This window comes from Haemaphysalis longicornis, unplaced genomic scaffold (assembly GCF_048455015.1).
Source record: "Haemaphysalis longicornis isolate Haplotype H1 unplaced genomic scaffold, Haemaphysalis longicornis Haplotype H1 scaffold_9, whole genome shotgun sequence".
In the NCBI taxonomy this organism is placed as follows: Eukaryota; Metazoa; Arthropoda; class Arachnida; order Ixodida; family Ixodidae; genus Haemaphysalis; species Haemaphysalis longicornis.
This window is the reverse complement of record NW_027526460.1, coordinates 51,514,193-51,524,653: the sequence shown is the minus strand read 5'-3', so window position 1 is coordinate 51,524,653 and position 10,461 is coordinate 51,514,193. Positions and strand designations below refer to the sequence as shown.

The window sequence follows — 10,461 nt, the reverse complement described above, 5'->3', positions numbered from 1 at the left end:
CCTACCAGCAGAACACGCCGCGCAGCTTTCGGCGGCTGCCGCCAGGCGTGAGCGCGGCGCTGCAGTCGCGCGCGGAGGGTCGTCAGCGCGCGCACGCGGTCGGCGCGTCGCGCTTGGCTCGGCAACGGGCGGGAGCGCGCACAACAGACTTGGCCGGCGCGGCAAGTGTGTGCCGTCGCTCAGTGTTCGCGGCAGAACGCTAGAGTGCGCCAGCGCGGTTCCGGCGCCGCCGACCAAGCGACCCACCTGCCCAGGTGCGCTCCTCGGGCCCCGTTGTTGCTGCTGCGCCGCTGTGGTTGTCCGACGCTTGGCGCGCGCGCGCTCGGTGCTGCTTCTTCCTTCATCAAGAACAACGCCCACGCCCCCCTGCTCTGCGCGGCCCCATTCCTCAACCGCACACAAATTCGGGGAAGCACGTGTGTTTCACCCGAGTTTTTTGAGTCTGTCTCAGTTTGTGTTTTCTTTCTTTTTGTTTTTCTCTCCCAAAACAACAAACGCCGGCGTGTGCTGTTCTCGCCCCCCGCGGCCGGATGCTTCAACGAAGCCCATTCATTTCTTGATTTCCCAACGCAGTTTAAATTTTTGTTTACCAAGAACCGTGGCAGCGTCCGTTTGAAGAAACCGTGCGTGTTTGGTTTCTGTTCTTCCTTTTTCATTCTGCCTTTGTGTTCCACCCAAGCGACGTTGTGTGCTATGGTGTGACGGTGTGGCCGTGGTTACCTTTCTCTCGGTGATCTTGGTTCGGCGCCAGTGACGCTTCCGGAGCCGTTATTCTTCGACGACTTCTGCGAATCAACTACAACGGTCGGTTGCCCGCAAGGCGTTGAACTGGGCCTCCGATTTTCTTTTTACCGCTATCGTCCCACTCCGGCGAAGAAAAATAGGATACCGTGTCGCCGTTGGAGTGACAGCCACCGAACGACCCTCGGCCCTCAACGGTAGGAGGAAAGAGCAGAAAAGGAGTTCCAGGTACGGTAACGCTTGACTTCTTCGCGTGAACGCTCGCGCAACGGCTGTTCTCCTTTCCTTTCTACTTTTCTTTCTTTTTTTTTTTTTTTAGCTTTCTATCTTAAGGATAGTCAGACACAACCCCGCTGTTCTCTGTTGGAATGTCGGTCCCCTACTGTGTTTTCAACGGGGTCAAATTCTCTGTCTCAAGGTTTCGAGCCGATGTTCAAATTTCCGCAAAAAATGATAACGATTGCTTTCTTAGCAAACGAACCGCAAATGATGAAAAGAGCAGTCCGAATGAGCGTAGTGTGATCAAATATTTTAGTTCCAATTTTTTTTTGCGACATTTTCAGTCATCTCCGAGGCACTTAAAATCGATGCACTGATTCGATTTCTTGCTATTCGAGTAATTAAAGGTCGCAAGGGCACGTAGTTTCGTCAGAGGATCGTCAGAGCGCACGCGCCTAAGAGTGGCGCTTGTGAAGTTTGCCGGTTAAATCGCGAATAAACATACTTCCTCAATGAGAGCAGAATCAAATGCGGAGATGGGATTCGTTAAGGAAACAAAATTGCAGCGTGCTCACTACGTGACAATTGCCGAATGTTCTACTTCACAAATACTTTTGTTTTGCCACGCCTCGTGTGATCTATGACATTCGCCGCGAACGGCAGCTATTTCTCTTTGCGCATCGGCGAAGCACGCTCTAATGGTATACGTGTTACGCCTTATTTTTCTTTTTGCACTTTCACCGCAAGTCTGAAAGGTGCAATGTATGCATGACAGAAATTTCAAAAAAGGGAAAAAAAGAACGCCAAGTTTCCGTTCATGTAAAATACGTGGTGTCTTTTTTTATATTACGTTTCGGTCTTTACACATGTATGATAATGGCGATCTTGCTGCCTCTCAAAATTGGAGATTGGTGGCGGCGCAGTCAAAATATGCGGCAAAAAAAAACTGGAGCAACGCATTTCCCTTTATTTTTTAATTTTTCCTTCGAAAGGAGATTACACGCCAGAAAACTGAATTAGCGAGGTGACTAACTGTAAAATATCTGTCTTACGTATGGCTCTTTAACCGCGCCCCTCCCTGCCCTACCCCGTACGTTTTCGCCTCCGTTATGTTTCAATCAAGGCGCCAAATCGGCTGTTTAAACTGCTGCTTTAAATTAATACAGCCTGTTTGGGTGCTTTGGATGCGTACCTCATGAATGATTTTCGTGCTATATTTATTCTATTCTGCTCATTTCTTATACATATTACAGTGGGCTACGCTTTTGGGCGATATTCCTGTAGTTTCATTCAGAGCACGTCGTTGTGGGCTTCGCGTTGCGTTATTAAGGGCGAGGTCGTTAGTTAACTTCCCGTGCCCAGGTGAGGCTTCGGCTCTGGAAGACACTACACTGAACCTATTTCTTAGCCTCAACGTTATAACAAAACCAACGCCTTACCCCTGGTGCTCCGCTTGTTCGCGGATCAGCAAATGTGTTATGGACGTGTATACATAGGACCTTAAAGGTGTATACATAGGTGTGCAATGCTTTACACACGCTCAAGACCTCTTCTGCAGAGCGAGCCGTATCATGCTGGAATTCAGTTTTGGTGACTAGATTAACTCGAAGGGAAAGCACGGGAAAGATTACCGGGCGCTTTTCTGAAGGGATGCTTCTAGCTGGGAAACTAAATTTACCCGAAGTTAATTACTGCAAAGTTAAGCCGGCCACAGAGGTTCTAGGCGAGTGCACTAGTCAAGGGTGTTAAGAAAGCTAACAACGAAGGCAGGCGCGACTCAATTTCAGACGAGATTAATTGTGATTCCTTCATCGAGACTTCTGATCGAGACGAGATATCGCCACGCGCGCGCGCGCGTATGCCATGCTTGTAGGCAAATTAATGAGCTCTGCAGGATGTCTAAATTAATCAATCAAAAGCTGAATTCCTATGGCCAATAGCAAATACACTCACCCGGTAAATCCCCCCCCCCCCCTTTTTTTATTTGCTGTCTTTGCTGCTGTTGACTGCACAAACATTTGAAAACTGGTCAGCAAACGGTTCAACTGGTTCAATTTAGCCCCGCAGTGTTTTCTGTGTGCGACAATCGAGCATCTTGTCTGGGTTTTTGGTGTTGTGACACGGGTAAAGGCCCAGACTCCCAGACTGTTTACACGCCTACAGCTTTTTATTCTTTTGAAGGTGAAAGTATCAACTTGCTTGGGGCACGAATCGCTCTGTAGTTGCGCTGACAAAATTTAAGAAAAAAAAAAACATTTTTGTCGCCACCCATAGTTGCATAACTGTGGTATATAACGTGGAAAATTGGGCGTGTTGGCCACATATTCCCAGTAGTCCTGTCTGAGACAATGCCTTTTTTTTTTTTTGCGCTGCTAACTTTGAAATTCGGTAGATATTTTATAATGATTGCGTTTAAATTCCGAAAGCATATATTGAGCTCCTTGCCGCCATTTGACAAAGCACTGATATTCAACCAGAACGCCCCGCAGGCGGGTTATTAAGCGTGCGAAATTAGGTTTATTTGAAAGACGGAACACGGGGTAATCTGTTAAGTGAGCTGAGCGCCAGAACGCGGGTTCGATTCCCGGCCGCGGCGGCCGCTTTTCTGATGGAAGCGAAAAGCAAAATCGCCCGTGTGTGCGAGGTTTCGGCGCACGTTAAAGATCCCCAAGTGGTCAAAATTAATCCGGAGCCCTCCACTACGGCGCGCCTCATAGCCTGCGTAGCGTCGGCGTGTTAAACCCTACAATCAAAATCAATGTTTTGAGTGAACCGCTGTCATCCGCTATATGTCTGTGGAGTAAATTCAAGGAAATGTATGAGGGTTAACCTTAAAAATAATCTAACCACAAGGCAATGCGGTGTAACTTTGTTTGCTCTATATCTGAAAGAAGTTTTGTGTATAGTTATCTAAACCGTGGGCGCCGTGTTGTAGGAATAACGTTGATGTCTTTGGAGTTTTCTGCTTATTATCACAAACCTTTCATATTATACACCAGGCCACAAATCACGCTCTTTTGACAGTGAGCGCAAAAGGAATCCCGCTTGAACGCCGTTTCATTTGCATTTCGAAGATGCTTAATTTGAGGAGCGATAATCCACCACCACGCATGTTACTCTCTTCTGTCCCCAGGAAATATAGAGAAAATTTCCAATTAGAATTCCGCAAGATGAAAACCCGTTTCCAACGGCATGTTCAAATGGTGGGGTGCTTGGATGAGTTGATAATAAATTTAGGGTCGAAACAGTGGCTTCATAATCTGAACCCTATCTCCTCACCCCTGTGGGCAACGTGTTGTGTAACAGGTGACATCGGACATTTTCTTATGGACTACCGAGAGCATGCGACGGAGAGGTTAGCATTATTTAAAGAACTTCGAAGGAGAGCCGCTCCGTGTGCCTCTTCGGATGATATATCATTTTTCTTATGGGCCATTGGATCACCAGGAGATGCATTTTGCGCCTGATCATCGGGGTTTTAAGGGACACACGCCTCGGTGACTCCTGGGCCCGTTTGCCCGTACGCATAAGTTCTTGATTAAGTTCCCGCTTACGAATAAAACGTCAATAAGTCGGCCACGGCAAATAAGCCGGTTGTCAGAAAACCCGACGGAAACGTAACCAAGTGTTTGTATCAGTTTCGGGCAAACGATTTATTACCTAGACAGCGCTAAAGTCGTAGTTGAGAACTTATTCGCACACTTATCGCGTTCGGACAAACGGGCCCTGGTGATTTCCCGCGCATAGCGGCAAAAAGGTGCTGATCGAGTGACTCCTGGTGATTTCCCGCGCATAGCTGCAAGAAGGTACAAACTGCACTAGAGTGTGAAGACGGGCTAGTTGGATCATACCGATGGCAAAAACGGCGCAAAGAAACTGAACGGAAGACGAGAAAGAGACAAACACGGGCGCCCGTGTCTGTCTCGTTCTCGTCTTCCGTTCAGTTTCTTTGCGCTGTTTTTGCCATGGGCAAGGAGGTGGTGATCTGGGGAGCGATTGCCGGCATATCACGCAAGGCTAGATCCATCCGTTAATAGACATCACCATAATCATCATCGCAAAACAAAATATGGCGCACAAAATAAAAACCCCGCAGGCGCTGTCAGACACCGTGATTGTCTTCTCTGTCGCCTCCCTGGGAAAGTAAAGCTACGGACTACCATGGAGGTTCGGCTACGGTTTGTGCGTTAGGGGCCAGGTATTGTGCTGTCTTGTCTAGTTGGACCTGGGGGCTTCAGCCTTATTGGACATTTCTTTTCGCTTGTTATGCGTATAGCAATTATATTTTGGTGCTCGTTGGATGGTTTCTCTCGTCGGACTTTCATGCCAGCGGCAGTAACAGCTGCACCAAAAATGAAACAAGACAGCCCTCGCGGCACAAGGCTATAATTAAGCTTGAACTGGTGTTTTCATCGCAACGCGTAACTAGGGCGTACGTTTTATACGGTGCACAAGGCATGTTATCTACATTAAATTCATGCTCGTGAAGCACTGTGTACACGTTCAACAACAATTTAAACACAAGTAACGCGATTTTAATTTAAACCCGAGCAAATTTTGATGACATTTTTTTTCCATGGAGGATAGGCAGCCTCGTTGCTTCTTGTACTATGTAAACAGTGAGCGCATATCCTCATTATAACTTAGCCTCGCAAGGAGTTTCCAGAGTATATATGAAATGAAGTTGCGGAACGGGTACGTAATTTCGGGGGAATATTTTCACGTTCATGTTTCGTGTACCGCTGAGTGTGTTGACATAGCACTCTGTGCAAACAGCCTTTTCTTTTTCGGGAAATACAAGGGATAGAGCACTTACGCGGTGTATTTCGCGCATCCACGAACATCCTCGAATAGCGTCCTGTTCGTATGCTTCAACGGGGTAAACCAAAATATCCTGGAGCGCGGTAAACACGACGAGTGCTCTAATGCGGGTTTATTTATTTTTATTTATTTATTTATTCATTTATGCGGACACCTACATCGCCTTCACGGGCAGTAGTGTGTGGTAGATTGGGAAGCAAAGAGGGATACAAAATTCAAATACAGTGCAGCCCACTTATAGCGAACCCGCTTTTAACGAAATCTCGGCTATAAAGAACAAATTTTCGTTTCTCGTTACAATTTCTTCCCATACATTTTGTGTTCTGATATAGCGAAAAATGGATATAATGAGCTGAGTTCCGCTTCCCGATGTGTTCGTTATAAGCGGGCTGGACTGTAAAGTTATCATACAAACAGGTTGTCTTTCTTTGACAATAATTATGCATCAAAAGGTGGAATGACACGTAACATTTAGGTATAGCTCTATAATGAAGGGAAATAAAGAGAAGATAGGAGGCATAACAACAAGCACCATAGTATAGTTAACAATTAGTGAGCCAATCTAAAAGAAATAAGAAAACTGGCATGTATTACTTAAACACATAACTTTGCAAACGTTTGACAAAACATGACGGGGGAGGGCAGACGATTTTTTCTGGCAAGGTATTCCGGCCATGTATTGTTCTAGGAAACAACGCCTGCTTATATAAATACACCCCGTGTATATATTAGGATGGATGGTTCGATTCATTTCCGCGTGCAAATATAGGAATCGGGAATGGGTGCCAGAAAGACAGGAATGTTGATAAAAACTTGCGTCCCGGATGGGATCCACTGAGCGCGCGAACTTCGGGCAACGCGTCCGATGCTTCGCCAATCGAGCAGCGACTGAGTTCGACTTCATTTTCTTGCATATACGTATGTGTATATGTGTATGTAAGCGTTTCTTGCGTTTAGGAGTGGTAGCCAGCGCCGATTTTACAACGCTAAGGGTAAGGAGGAGGAAGCACTTTATTAAAGACGAGAGGCCATAAGGCCCTGCGGGGAAGTGAGGATGGGAAAGGGGAGGAGAAAGGGAAAGGTCACAATTCACACAATGTACGCAATTCTAGTCTTGGGGTCCAATTCACAGAAGGCACAGTTCACTAAATCAGTGGCAATGTCGCTGTTGACATCGGACGTGAATGAGTAAGGTCAATCCGAGACAGTCTGTAAGACCGCTACACCAATTTGTTGAGGGCGTTTTCGAGGGCGTTCTGCGTTATTATTTCTGAAGTAGCGGGGTCGTCAAGGACACGACTAACGTGCTCCAGTTCAGTCACAGGTGCAGGACCTACAGTTGATGGCGGTTACGGGCGAATACAGGACAGAGCCAAATTAAGTGCAAGAGATTTGGTATGGCATCACTGTGCGTGCGTTCTTGCATATACAGGGTTATCAAAGTTAAGTCGACAGATTTTTTTAAAAATTAGGCGTTCAGATTTACGTGAAGAGAACCACTACAGCAATGTTATGCGCCGAGGAGGACACACAATGAGGTGGTGACTATTGATGTCGGTGGCTTAATTAACTAAAATTGAATAATTAACTTCTTAGTCGCTGCAGTAAGCAGGCATGTGTGTATTTAAGAGTTAGACGCAATCTTATTTCTACGCAGTGTCATTTGGCATAATTTTTCTAGCGCATCTGTACTCCGAGATATCGAACTGCGAAGTTTAGTTGCCGTTCGCATGATTACGCATGCTAGACATTGAAGACCGGCGCAAGGCTCCTCCCTTTTGTGTCGTGCCTGCTGTGTACAGTGCTTAGAATGACAACGGGGTGGAGGCATAGGCAAAAGTGATAACCGGCACCCTTTCAGTCTTGGCTGGCCTTATCGCAATCTGCACTTGGCGGAGCCGCTATCGTCTTCACGTAAAGCTAAGCACTTAATTAAAAAAAAAATTTACACCATCTTCCCGTAGGGGAACCCTGAGTAGTATGCAAAGCAGCCATGGGGTCGATTCAAGTGCCCATTAGTTTTCAGTTCGTCGTTTCCGTTAGGTTGAGGTGCGTAGCTACCGTTATATTTACAGTATGGTTTCCATGGTAACTACCACACTTTTCACTTACCGGAACTACGAAATGGGAAATCGCGTTGAGCCCATGGCTGTTTCGCATACTACTCAGGGTTCCCCTACGGGAAGATGGTGTAATTTGATTAGATGCGACGGGGCTATGTCCCTCCTGTGACGTTGTTGCGCCGTCCACACCCCCACTGCGCATGCTCGGCTTGCTGAACGCCCGGTGGTGTCTTACCCTTTAATGGCTCCTGGAGCGACAGTGTTACCGGTGTCTTCCTGGGCCGGCCCGAGATGAGCCGAGCATGCGCAGTGGGGGTGTGGACGGCGCCAACTTTTTTTTTTGTCGACTTTGATCGATTTGATCGACTTTTTGTCGATTTTGATCACCCTGTATATATATACAGACGAACAGACACATTATAGGACGACGTTATGCTGTACGGAGCGCTTCATATATCCACTGCGCTGCATCGGTGAATTATGCGCCATATTCAACTTTTTTTCAATGTTTTCTTTGCGTAGCTACCGTTCAGCGTCGTTTGTTCAAAACGTGCAGCGGGCGTGCCCGGCACCCGGCAGCTCCCCCGCGCCGCCTCCTCCGTGTTCTCGAGCGTCAAGTTGAAACACTGATTGCGTTAACGAGTCGATGAGTCAGTCGTCGGTTCTGGCGCTGTTGTCTCCCTTTTCTCTTGATTACCGCGCGGGCGTGACGGTGGCTGCGCGCCAGCGCGGGCCCCGAGCGACCATTTCTCATCCGCTTTGGAATAGCCGAGCGCTTGCTTGCGCGTAAAGCAAAAACACGGTGGGAAATTTAAAAAAAGAAGCCAGCGAATACGCTGGTTTGCATAGCTTCCAGGGCGATGCGCAGCCACGCAGGCGTGGCTCTGTTTTCGAAACGTTGAGGGGAAAAAAAAAAAATCATTGCAAACTGGGGTTCTTCCTTCATCGTACAACACATCGTTACTCGGTTAATCGCCGCTCTGCTTGTCGAAGCGTGTATTATAGCATTAATAGACGCCCTACACCATAAAGGCTGACCAAGCTGACTAAAAAAATGAATTGTGTTATGGGAGCGCTTATGCGTTACGAGCTTTGGTGCGTATACAGGCAGCACGACCGCATAATCCTCCGTGAGCGGAAGTTTGAGTTGTCCGTTTAAACAGCGTCCATTTCGCTTAGTCAGACAAACACGTCCATCTGACGGCGTTGTACAGTTGAAATGAGACGGACACCGGTAGTGACTGAACCCTTATTCCTTTATTTATTCCGTGTTCCCCATAAAAAACACGAAGCGGGTAACAAAACACCCTCCAGCCAACTTATGGTAGGCTTAAAGCAAAAAAATAAAGCGAGAAAGGGCGAAAGCCCAGGAGTACTTTTTTTTTTCTGAAAACGGAATTTGTAGGTGAAACAGAAAAAAATCAGCATACACTATAGAACGCAATATTTCAAGCCTAATTCGTGCAACTCAAGGCTGACTAATCAGTCGACCACCATTTCCACTTAAAGAAGCGCATTAAGCAGGCGTTCACGCCTTCACGAAGTCTGAGTTGTCCGTTTAAACAGGGCCCATTTTTTGTGTAGTGATGCAAGCGCCACCTGACGCTGTTGCATGGATACGAGCAAACGGGCACCGGTAGTGACTGGGCCTACATACACAAAACCGAAGCTTCTGAAACAGACGAAGCTTAATACTCTGGCCGTGCACTGACGTGTCTGCTGCTTAAGCAGAGGCGCAAATGCATACATAATCAGAAACTCAAGCATAAAGTGCTCGTCCCCGCCGCCTCCCGTCAGATACGAGGAACGCGAGCGGTAGCACGCTGCACCAGCTATCGACAGCCACATCTACCAGTCACCAAGCCACCACTCCCTACAATTGTAAGAAGTTCATGACAAGGTCATCAGAGCTGGAAAGGTAACGAAATCGTTTTTTTTTTTTTGAAACGAAAGAAAGTGTTTTATTCCAGGATAAACGAAGGTTTCGCTGATGTTTTATCAGTCACGGAACGGACGCCAGTACAACGCAGCAAACGGCCTGTAAAGGGTGCACCCCTGCATACAGAGACTTGCGGGAAAGCAACCTTTTGTACTAAAGAGTACGTTATACTTAGGGTTGTTCGTTTTCGGGTTTTATATTTTAACACGACCGTGTTTTATGTCGGGATGCACCAAGATTTAACTGATGTCATATCCGTCACGGAAATGACGTCAGTACACCTTTGCCGAAGCGACCCGCCAGCAGGACATCGCTAGCCAAGCACACCCACAAGACAGCCGCCGACCCGCAAATCATGCTCAGCTGCAGATTTCGCTGCGCATTTCAATTTCGTGTTTTACTAATTTCTATGACAGAGGAATCAACCACAGTTTTTTTTTTTTTCATATCTGCGTAAAGATGATCAAGTGGGGATTACAGACCTTGAATGGTCAATCATGGTTATGAATAGAGATTGGGGCGGTGTAGGGAAGCCACTATGCACCCTTGTATCTTTTTTTTTGTTTCTCGGAGAGGAGGGGGTTGCGGGAGGAGGGGGTCGTCTTACGAAGTGGGAGTGTTAGGTATTCATCCTGCAGATAATGGGGTGCGTTGAAGATCCTCGGGTGGTCAAAATTA

At 47.1% G+C, this 10,461-nt stretch overlaps 1 protein-coding gene across 1 annotated transcript in view; it reads left to right on the top strand.

Moving 5' to 3' along the window:
- The first annotated feature begins 114 nt into the window (after positions 1-114).
- The window catches only part of LOC144153178 (calcium-activated chloride channel regulator 2-like), a 452,168-nt gene continuing 441,821 nt past the window's right edge, over positions 115-10,461 (top strand). Inside the window, exon 1 of the mRNA XM_077684827.1 lies at positions 115-969. The gene's annotated coding sequence lies outside the window, so the exon portion shown is untranslated. The remainder of the gene's footprint in view (positions 970-10,461) is intronic.